The 12,022-nt window shown below is 40.9% G+C and overlaps 1 long non-coding RNA gene across 2 annotated transcripts in view; it reads right to left on the reverse strand.

Moving 5' to 3' along the window:
* Nucleotides 1–779: 779 nt before the first annotated feature.
* The window catches only part of LOC123603986, a 32,692-nt gene continuing 21,449 nt past the window's right edge, over nt 780–12,022 (reverse strand). The window contains exons 3-4 of one of the 2 annotated variants that reach the window (XR_006715156.1): nt 9,675–9,752; nt 780–888 (exon numbers count right to left, since the gene is read on the reverse strand). This is a non-coding gene — a long non-coding RNA (uncharacterized LOC123603986). Of the gene's footprint in view, nt 889–7,736; nt 8,395–9,674; nt 9,753–12,022 lie in introns of those variants that run through there. The other variant, XR_006715155.1, reaches the window with a different exon arrangement.

The raw sequence follows: 12,022 nt of genomic DNA on the forward strand, positions 1-12,022 counted from the left end.
GGTTACCCCATTTTACAGAAGAAAACATTGGGACACAACGCACAGAAGTAACGTTTTCATTGTCCCGTAACTAGTAAGTGGGACTTGCTAGTAAGCAACCCCTGGAAACGTAAGTCTCTTAGTGAGGTCTGATGCTAGTGGGTTTTTTTTTCGTCTTGTCATTTGTTTCTCTTTCTTTCTTTCTTTCTTTCTTTCTTTCTTTCTTTCTTTCAGTGTTTATTTATTTTTGAGAAGAAGAGAAACAGAGTATGAGTGGGGAAGGGGCAGAGAGAGAGAGAGAGAGACAGAATCCAAAGCAGGCTGCAGGCTCCAAGCTGTCAGCACAGAGCCAAACAAGGGGCTCGAACCCACGAACTGTGAGATCATGACCTGAGCCGAAGTCGGATACTTAATCGGCTGAGCCAACCCAGGTGCCCCACTTCTTGTCATTTGTAACATGTCCCTACCATCACCTTCCTTGATGAAGCCTGTGGCTCTCCATTCCGCCATAGCTTGTAAGCTACTTGGAAACAGAGATCCTTTTTATTCATGTCTCTATCCACAAAGCACTCAGTTCGATGCCTTATGCATTTAAAAGCATTTGCTAAAGGATTATCGAATTGAATTTTTTAATTAAAAAAAAAATAACCTGAGTTATTCTGGCCTCCAAGCTTGAACCCAGCAGCTCTGAAAATGAGCAAGAAGAATGCTTCTGGCACAATAAGAGCTAAAAATACCTTCTCATTAAAGTGACGCTCAGAAATACCAGTGAGCTGGAGCTCCAAACGCCTCACCTGTAAAATGCTGGTGAAGGATCTTGGGCAAACTCTCAGCGTTCCTCCAGCTGTAACATTCTATGACTTTAGGTGCAATTATGTGAGTCCTGGAAGCAGTGTTCATCCACGCAGCCTTTTTGGAAAAGGGGGAAGGAAAAAGGAAAAGAAAAACACTTCCATAAAAGTATTTATAGCACCGCCAGTGACTATGAATCACGGCATAATTAATTCTCTTTTATAAAGTTGCCTTGTTCCCTAACTTAGTGCAGTAATTCCCAAGCCCTGTTCAACAGCAGCTCCATTGACAGATATGGCATTTTCCTCGTCACTTTGCACTGAATAAGTTCAAAGCATCCAGACTAATCTCTGAGTTTCTGCCAGTTCTAAGTTTCTGTAACGGCATGATGCTAATCACATGTGACTGACTGACAGACCCAGTTGCCGAAGGATGTTAAGATGAATGTGATCTTTTTTGACTTTCGTAAAGCTTCGGATTAATTTCCTCACATCAGTTTTGTCTGTCAAGTTTTAATATTAAGTGCTTTACAATTTAATTATGATTGGCCTAGAAAAATCAGCCATAGGCTGGTTTGAAATAGCTGGGTGCTGATCCTTGTAATTACTGTAGATAACAAAATTCCCTCTTGTGCAAATGTATTCAGCCCTCCATTTCTTCGATATGATTCTTTCTGGCACCGCTTTCTGATAACTTGGCTTCTTACTAACACCTTCCAGAACAATATTTCCTCATAAGACACGTCTCTCGAGTCTCAAATTCCACTCTAGGATTCTTAAAATGGAGTTTAGGAAGCTACTGGCGGGTATTCATGCCAGAGGGCTTGGTATCCTCTTGATCTTTAATATTTTGCAGATTCTGTTTTTATTTACTCCACATCCACTTCCAACTTGGAGTTGAGAAACCACTGTTTCAGTCTCTTCCCCCCGAATTAGGGAATTGAGGGATTCGTACAAAGCTCACAGTAGCTGATATTATGTTGACAAATTCTACTGAAGGACCAAAGGAGAAAAATGGTATGTCTGTGCAATATAAATGCATGTGTAGTCACTCTTCCAGTTGGGTCTTGTGTCATATTTGACTTTTGACGGGACCCATGTGAATAAAAGGTAGCTCACCCATGGGTGAGATTTCCTCTTTGACCTCGAGCAAGGAGGGAACCTATGTGGTATTGATTCCCTCACATGTAGAATAAAGTCCTTGGACTGGCTGACTTCTGAGGTTTTTAAAAAAACTGTGCAATGAAAAGATCCAGGAAACAATCTGGGTCAATCCATTTTATCACTGCCCAAGCTGGTTCATATCTAAAACAATGGATAATTATGGGTCATTTTGAAGTGTGTTTTGTTTTGTTTTGTTTTGCCATAATTTTGAAGGATAAGTCTTTGGTGTATCCTGTCAGGGTAACACTGTCACTGTATAAAAGATGTGGCCACCAGGGTGGTGAATTTATCTGATAGAAATGGCACCATACTTTCATCACTAGAGGTAGTCGTAGAAATTTACATGCCGCACTAAAAGCCTAAACATTTGGGAATCACTCAGAATATGATCAGTCTGCCGTAAATGCTCCCAAGAAGGATAGTAGCAAGCCAGACAAGAAGTGTAATTTTTGGCAGAAATGACCACTTTTCTGAAAGCCGGGTCCTCAATATCCACTTGACCCCAAATTGAACAGATTTAAAAATACCCAGGGATTTCCAGCTCTGTCTGTTGTTTCATTGCCTTTAGCCAATACTTAGCCCTCAGCACGGCCTTTTAGAGTTGTGTCTTTCAATCATATTTTCAGTTTGTAAGCAGATAGAGATACAGCTACAGAAAATGACTGAGGCACTTTTTCTTGTTTGTTGTCGTTGCTGTTTTGTTTTGTTGTTCTGTTTCGCTTTTCAGGTTTTTTTGTTTGTTGTTGTTGTTGTTGTTGTTGTTGTTGTTGTTTTAAGTAGGTTTCACAGCCAGTGTGGAGCCCAACACGGAGCTTGAACTCACCATCCTGAGAGCAAGACCTGAACTGAAATCGAGTCAGATGCTTAATCAATGAGCCACCCAGGCACCCCCTCTTTCTTGTTTAATGATACTCTATTATGTGAGAGAAAGTATCTTTTTTTTCTTTTTACTTTACATCTAATAAGGTACATCTTACACATTTATGAAGAAACTTCGAGGGGCGTCTGGGTGGCTCAGTCGGTTAAGCATCCGACTTCAGCTCGGGTCACGATCTCGCGGTTTGTGAGTTCGAGCCCCGCTCTGTGCTGACAGCTCGGAGCCTGGAGCCCGCTTCGGATTCTGTGTCTCCTCCTCTCTCTGCCCCTCCCATCCTCATGCTCTGTCTCTCTCTGTCTCTCAATAATGAATAAATGTTAAAAAAAAAAAAGGAACTTTGAGACTCCACATAAGACGGCAATTTAAAACTGTCAATCCCCCGAGTTATGTGCAGCCTCACTTGTACCTCAGGTTGGTATGTCCTCATTGGCAGCAGATCTGATTTCATAATGTAGCTCAGAGTATACGATCTTAGAATGTTAGGGGAAGGGGCGAGAGACGCCCAGATATCTACATAGAATTGCAAAGCAGCTGTACTGTCCGGTGAGGCAGCCCAGAGATCCTGCGCCCTGTCACGGTCACTGTATGACCGAAGAGGGCTGCCAGGTCTCAGTACAGCCCAAGCAACTTTCTTTTCAGAGCTAAGTATTTTATTCTTTCCTAGGCTGCTAAACATCAATGGACAGTCATGCTGATTTCTCACCACGTGACTTCTGTCTCATGACATCTTTACCTGCTGAGATGAGAAATCTGTCAGGGTGAAGCTATGTGTTCGACATAGCACTTTTTGATTTCTGCTCACTACAGAAATGAACCTCACATAAGACTTGTGGAATAAGACTTATGTGAACCTCACATAAGACTTGTGGAATAACTTGAGGTTGGTTTTGCCTAATGGGCTTGTTAATTCCAACTTTTAGTCTTGTGAGGTTGCCCTGATGTAGAGGAGTTTTTATCATTATTTACCTAGGGCGTGTTGTTTGGTTCCAGTTGTCTTTCCTGTAACATAGGCGTTGTCTACCTGGAGTTGGAGAAACTAAGGACAATGGCATAGAAAGGAGAACTAGGGGTATGGTTCCTGGTCTCAAAAGACGAAGCAAAAGCTCTGCGAATTTTGAAACTAAACAAGTCAAACCCAACCACCTCTCCCTTTGCAGGACAGACACATGTGATCGGAGGCAGAATAGGAATTGTTCTTACCTTGTGTGTCACCATTGCTATGAAAATAGAATTTGCTTCCTTTATATCCTGTTGTTCTTTAAAGTAAAGTTTTGATACGAGTAAGTCTGTTTCTAACTCTGTTCATGTCACAACACTTGAAATGGTTCTTGCTTTCAGTGGGTTCCCCTTTATCAGCTCAGGGTCTTATTGTGCGGCATTTTCCATAGGAAAACAATTGCTTGTTTGCAATGTAGCAAAATGGCTTCCTTGCAGACACCCAGGACACAAGGTTATAGAACTTCCCATTTTTTAACCGGCAGATGACTGTCCAGCTGAGTAATGAAATCGTGGTAGGAAGAGAATGGCTGAGGGTTTTGTGGTCCAGACTCTCTTGGAGCTATTAAAACCTTCTTGGGGCGCCTGGGTGGCTCAGTCGGTTAAGCGGCCGACTTCGGCTCAGGTCATGATCTCACAGTCCGTGAGTTCGAGCCCCGCGTCGGGCTCTGTGCTGACAGCTCAGAGCCTGGAGCCTGTTTCAGATTCTGTGCCTCCTTCTCTCTCTGACCCTCCCCTGTTCATGCTCTGTCTGTCTCTGTCTCAAAAATAAATAAACATTAAAAAAAAAACAAAACCGTCTTTATATTAAAGATTCTATGAAGAAAAACCATTGAGTGCTCTGTTCTAGGAGAAAGATTGTGACCTTACATAATACCTATCTTTGAATTCTAGGTTGTCCACTGGTAGGCTGTACCAACGTGGACAATTATATAGCTTTGTAAAGTTTAAATATCTGTCCCAATACTCTCACTCCAGAATTCCTCATTAATTGAAGTTGGCAATAATTATGACATACGTTTGTATGGTGATGTGCCCAGTGAATTTTTATCCATGGCATATATTTGTATGGTGACGTACCCAGACTGGAATTTTTATCTCAGGTAACCACTGTGTTTGGAATTTATTCACATTTCTGCCTTTAGTTAGGGATGGTACCTGTTGATCTGAGAGATTCCCTAGAGAGGTGCCTACGATTCGCCCAGGTATCCTTCTACTGTTCTTCATGAGGAAAGCAATTGCATTTTCATTAAACTGGGGTCTGAGCTCTCTGGGGGCTTGACCTTTTCATAACCATAGGTGTAATGAAATCCTGAGGGCTGGGTAGAGCTATGTGGAAATGTGTGTGCGAAAAACAAAACATTGCTTTGGCAGCAAAAGGAAGGCTTGAGGATTTCGCTTCTCCCTGAAATTCCCGTATGGTGAAAGTAGCTAGGTTGGCCCAAGATGGATGGCCTTGATTAATGCTTCATGTCAAGGAAGGCTGAAGTGGCTCTGAATTTGTGCCACGTACAACTCAGGCAGTTTCATGAGAAAGGTGTCTATGACTGAGTGTTGCCCCCAGTGAACTGAGTACCAGCTGATCCTGGTTCATGGTCTGATAGAGCTGGTCTTTATGGATTCTCCAAAAACTGTGTAAAATTCCATTTCTATGTTAAAAAAAAAAAAACCATTCTGTCTTAGTAAAGGAGACTATTACTTACAAATCTTACTGTCTGTCAGAGTGTTCTCAGCTTCTGACCATTTGCAGTCAGCTTCTAGCTCATTTGGAGTGGGATGAGAATTTGAGAGGTTTCTTAATTCTGGTGTGGGAAATGGAAAGAATTCAACTCTTGGTGGTCAAAAAAAACCAAAACAAAACAAAACAAAACAAAAAAACTGGGGAATGATTCTTTTCATATCACTGAGAAAAACACTGGCCTGTTCTTTGGCCTTTGGTTTCATAAAGAAGCTTGTTAAGGATCCAAACAACATCAGAGCCTCAATCCCCTTGGCCTCCTGTTTTACTTTATTCTCACTATTTTCAAATGAAAGGAGTTGGTGTTTGAAGGAAGTATCCGTAGATAAAGTGTTCTTTTCTCTCTCTCCGAGTTCACCTCTGGCCCAGTTCACTCTCTTGTGTTATCCAGGAGACATAGTTATGCAAGTTCCAGATTTTCATATATTTATCAACCAGGAGGACCCTACCAGGCAGAGGCTCTCCCTTAATTCTTCACTGCTGTACTCCATTTTTTTTTCTCCAGCATGCTCACATCTTGGTGAAATCTTGACCTACTCCCAGGTAAATAAGATGTACAGATGTGGAAGGATAAAAGTCTCTTAGCGTGCATCGTTCATTTGGGGATGCTATTCACTGTTCCCCATATAACACTTATCAGATAGGGACAGCACTCGACACTTCTCACCACGTCTTTGTGTACATTATCTAAGTTGCTTCTTGGACGACCTCCTGCGGTTGGTGGTATTATGCCCTTCTTATGGATTCATTATTCATTCTCCAAGTAGAATTGAGTTATGCTATGCTAGGTATTGAGGATACAGTTTTAAAGAAGCCATGTTCTTTGCCTTAACGGAGATGATAGGCCAGTGAAGGATAAAGATAAGTAAATGGGTAATGGTATATAGGGAAATAACTGCTGGAATAGGACTGTATGGGAAGGCATAAGAGAGAGAATGTTTTGACACTGTGGTAGAGACCCTGTTGAGGTACACCACTTGGCCATTCCTATATCAGTGCCTGCCGGTCTGTCTTCCACCTGCCAGCACTTTTATCTGTTTAAGGAGGCTTTCTTTGGTCACTCAGGCTATTCATCCCTTGACCAATGATGACTGGTAAGCATTAGTATGCAAATATCCCAGGTCCTTTGCTCTTCAGATGGGTAATTCTAGGTACATGCTTCCTACTGGTTTCTATACGTTCCCAGTTGGATCAAGCTCCATAACCCACAGTGATAACCGTCTTGATAACACTCTGTTAGTGGCCCCTTGCCCTTGCATTTCACCTTGGCACTTTGTGTTTCCTGGGATCACATTCCAAATAAACTACTTGAAGTCTAAGCCATGTCTCAGAGTCAGCTTCCGGAAGAACCTAAATAAGAGGAAATGATCAATAAGGTATCTTTTAAAGGTAAAGAAAAAAGAAATATATGTTTCTATTTAGAATATAGTTTTCATTCTTTAATCTGTTCATTTATTTCATAAAATTTGAGTACCGTTTGCATACTTGGTGAGAGTTCCTGAATATCTGGGAGGAAGAAAACAGACATAATTTCTGATTTCAAGGGGCCATAGTCTAGTGGAAGTAGGTCAATAAAAATAAACATATAGGAAGAATCTTTGAGAACACATATAGAGGATATATAGGAAAACATAGCAGTAGGACTCATTTTGAGAAAAATAAACGCTTTGTTTTATCAATGTGGATACTAATGCAAAGAGAAGAGAAAAGGTGACCCAACCCACCTGGCCAGGATCAGGCAGAGCAAGGACAGTGGTGTAGGTCTCTGTATTCTAATCCAGTATTCTTCCTACCATACCCCTTTGTCTCTTGCTCATTGAAATGACGGGAAAGGGTTAAACTAGTTAAATTTTGTGACTATCAATTATGTCCAGAAAGGTACGTGATCATGTGGTAACCACCAACTAGCTGTTTCAAATGGAGTTTAAGTTAGCTAGAGGAACAAATAGGTTAGAAAATGGTTTCTTCCACTTTTTCTTTAACTCCCCTCATGGGCCAAACTCAGCACTCTGAAAAGGTTTTATTTATTTATTTATTTATTCATTATTTTACTTATTTATTTATTTATTCTTTTATTTTTTGAGAGAGAGAGTGAGCACAAGTTGGGGGGGGGATGGGCAGAGGGAGAGAAAGAGAGAGAGAGAGAGAGAGTCAATGCAGAGCCTGATGTGGGGCTCAATCCGACGACCCTGGGATCGTGACCTGAGCCAAAATCAAGAGTCGGACACTCGACCGACTGAGCCATCCAGGCGCCCCAAAACTCAGCACTCTTAACACCGGGCTCTTGAACAAATGTCATTTATGTAGCTGCGATGGGTTGGGAAGGAACAAGTGGCTCCAAATGCTCTTTACATCCTTGTCTTCTACCCCTGATCTCAGAGCAATCTCATCTTATAGTCCAGGCTTTCTCCCTTGAGCTGGATATGATATGTGATGGCAGCAGTGTAAGCAACGTATCCAGGATTGTGGCTTGGCAGCTCTTAATCCCACATCTTCGGTAGCTATTCACAAGGCAGAAGCCAAAAGGTTGACGTGGGTCCTAAATCGTCATCTGAATCATCATGATGCATCTGAAGGTGTCCAAAATGAAGTCCAGGGCTTTTTAGTGTTACTCTCCTCAAAAACAGAGCCTGCTCATATACTCTTCCAGCTCCCTTCATGTTTGCTGCAGCAATATTAGGTGATGGATTTGCCCATAGATCGAATTAATAGAAATAAGTTCTGATTCTTCCTAGTCCAACTGAAGCATTCTGGCAATTGCTTCTGGGTATAAGATTGTGACTTTTGCTTTGTTATGAAGGTACCTGCAGTTCATAGAAAGGGACCATGTGCTCTCATTTCATGTTCTCCTAAATTAGAAAAATTTAGTGAATGCTTTATACACCTCCATCCCAACAAATATTCCTTGGATTTCTAGCATTCTTTACATTTATCCCCTCCTCTAGGCCTCTAGCAATTCTGAACTCCATTAACCATAATTATAAATCTCCATTATAACTTGATGTATAGAGCAATTAATATTCACAATCTGTAATCGCTCAAATGAATATTTATTTCAATACTTCAGCTGCAACATCTAAAAATGAAGGTAAATAATTTGACAGGGACCTCAAAAGCCTGGATTATTTTCTTTCAACTGGGAAGTATGTGACTTCTTAAAATATCTCAGGCTCTTTTATCATAGAACTTATATGAATGCCCCTATTGATTTTTTCATGAGACTGGAAAGGGAAAAGATTTGGATTACAAAATTCTTGGCTATTTTTAGAAAGCATTTAACAATCAAAAGATGTACTGAGAGATTTTTCTTAAGAGAATGCTATGATGTTGTGAATGTGATCCCTAGTTAGTAACTAAGGTGTTCATGTTAAAGTGGTGATCATCATCCAAGTAAAATCATTGTCATCGTCATTGTTGTTGTCTAAGGAAAATAATATTTACTAGTTCTAGTCAGAGTTCTTAGTTAAAACAGAAATGAACAAACCAATTCTGGCTAATTTAAGGAGAAAATTATAGTTCAGTGGATCTGTAATATCTCTCAGGTTCAAGCTGGAGAACCAGGCTGAAGCAGAAGTCAAGGAAGGAAAGGTCCCTCCGAGATGTCCTCCCTGGACTTCAGGATATCACTGTTCACCAACTGACCTTTGTTATTGCTGCCATTGGTGCTTAACCCCTGGACATTGGCTAGTGCTTTGCTGAACTGCACTGTATCTGGACATTCACTGCTCTGCCGTTGGAATCCCCATATTACACTGAAAATTTTCTGACTTCCTACCTGCACTTCCTTCTGTTTTCCACTTAAGGTTCAAATGCAGGTCACAGACTCTGATTGGCTGAGCTAGGTGATATTTCCAGAGCTTAGCTTCCAAGAGACAAAGACAGGTTAGATTTGATGCTCCTTTTGTTTGATGGAAGTAGAATTCCCTCTCTCACCCGTCATGTGGGTGACCATCATCCTGGTTGCTGGAATAGTCGTGATTTAAGCCTGTCTTTCAGATGTAATGATTAATAGTGTTCCCCTCATTCTAAAGTGTATCCAGATTTGGATGATGTTATGCAGTCCGTGTTTGAGTGTCCCCCCGCCCCCATCCCCCACCTAAATTAATATGTTGAAATCTTAATCACCAACCTGATGGAATTGGGAGGCAGGGCCTTTGGGAGGTGATTAGGTCACGAGAGTAGAGTCCTCATGAAAGAGAATAGTGACCTTATATAAGAAAAAAAAAAAAAAAAGAAAGAAAGAAAGACCTGTGAGACATCTTTTGTTTTCTTCCCCTATGTGAGAAGATAGTCCTTTATGAACCAGGACATGGATTCTTACTAGACACTGAATATGCCAGCACCTTGATCTTGGACTTCCCAGCCTCCAGAACTGTGAGAAATTCACATTTGTTGTTTAAGCCACCCAGTCTATGGTATGTTGGGGCTAACATCCCCAATGGACCAAGTCAGATGAAAAACGGCATGCTTGCTCTAATTATTCTAGGATTTCCCCCCCTGTTAAAGGGCAATTAGATACTAGGAAATCATATTTTATACTCCTTGTGACTCACTGAGATAAGGAGTGCAACCAAGGTGCCTCTCCCCTTTTTGTCACAAAGAAATGGGGATGGAGACGTATTTTTCAGTATCACTATCTTTCAAGGTACTTTCAAGTTTAATCCCTTTGAGAAGAGCAAAACATCAATTTGACTAAGTGGAAAAATTGGCTCTCTTCACAGTCCGGTAGTGCACCTCATTTATAGGCACTTTTGTTACCGATGGGCCACAAAAGTAGAGAACATATGGACCACTAGCCTCCCATACAAACCCTTACATAATGAATGTATCACACATGTGTCTACTGTTAAGTAGCCTCATTGATTTGTGTGCGCAAGGCAAGTTTCTCATGGCTGACTACATTTTTATCTAGCTGGAAATAGTAGCTAGAGTGATTTATGGTATATACTGTGGTGAGCTTAGTAGGATCAAAGGATAAAAGGAATTTCTTTCCCTCCAATCGATAATTGGGATGATGACCAAGATAAACCACTTACCAACACATCTTTAAGTGCCATCTCCTGCCCCTTTCCCTAGTTTTCTAGCCCTTTTCTCTGGGACATTCACTGACTTTTATCACCTGTTTGTCCTCCCTCTCTAGAGGACAAATTCCCTGACAGTCCAGGCAACTTATGTTGGGTACTTTTTGCAGTGGCAGACCATGACTCAATCATATTTGTTTCTCCAATTGCACTTGACATGGTGCTTTGCTTGTCATAGGCTCTCAAAAGTCGTAAATAAACATGAAAATTTTTTTTTAAAAAAATGGGGCACTTGGGTGGCTCAGTTGGTTGAGTGTCCAACTTCAGCTCAGGTCATGATCTCACGGCTTCTGGGTTTGAGCCCCACGTCGGGCTCTGTGCTGATAGCTCAGAGCCTGGAGCCTACTTTGGATTCTGTGTCTCCCTCTGTCTCTGCCTCTCCTCTGCTCGGGCTTGTGTGTGTGTCTCTCTCTATCTCAAAAAAATAAATAAACATGAAAAAAATTTTAAAAATCGCTTATTCCACTAGAATTACAACTTCACAACATGCAGTGGCATACACATAAAAAGGCTCAAAATGTATGTGGAATGACAACATAATTCTGAGAAAATAGAACCATTTGGAAATTATATACATTTCTGGATGTAGGGTCCTCAGGAGATTAGAAGCCAAGTCCCACCAAGAAATAGATTTAGGAACCTTGGGAAATCTATTCATAGTTTGTGCTGCTAATATAATGCAATAAATGGGGAGGAGAACCATCTTCCTCCTAAAGAAACTTACTAGTTCCTTGGAAGTTACTATTCTGAGTTTATCCTGATGACATTATATCTTATGCATTTTGATTGTCAAAGACCACAAATCATGGTCATTATGACTTATCCTGGCATTTTAGTTCCCTGAGATGAATTTCTTCATCATCATGGAGAAGTAATAGCCTGAAAATAGATGCCTCCACAAAGATCATAATAGGTGAGCTCTTTCAAAGGGGAAATTGCTTTTGCTCAAAGAAATGTTCTCACCATTTTACTGCTTTTGATTGTTCTTTCTCACCTTAGTTCACATAGGAAGACATTTTCTTTAATTACCGTAATCAAGTAGGCAGCTTATAGGAAGTGACTCAAAGGAAAAAGGTGTAGACTCCTGTGGGCTGATAACATAGAAGCTGGTGACCACACAGGAAGGCCTTCAACATGGAAACACAATGTCAGTTTTGTGACAGGATCCCATGGCCAAGTAAAAGTCACTGTATTCCCTTATGTTTACATGAAGTCACTTTCAAGGTAGTGTTTCAATATGGATTACATGTGTGGAATTCACTTATATGTCATTATAGTGTATTGTGTAGTCTTGATGAAATGCCCACTCTTGCTAGCTTTGAGTCTGAAGTGAAGAGGTGGGTATTTGTTCATTCACTGAACAAATATATATCGAGTGTGTACTATGTGCAAGGCT

Source organism: Leopardus geoffroyi, chromosome E1 (assembly GCF_018350155.1).
Source record: "Leopardus geoffroyi isolate Oge1 chromosome E1, O.geoffroyi_Oge1_pat1.0, whole genome shotgun sequence".
Lineage (NCBI taxonomy): Eukaryota > Metazoa > Chordata > Mammalia > Carnivora > Felidae > Leopardus > Leopardus geoffroyi.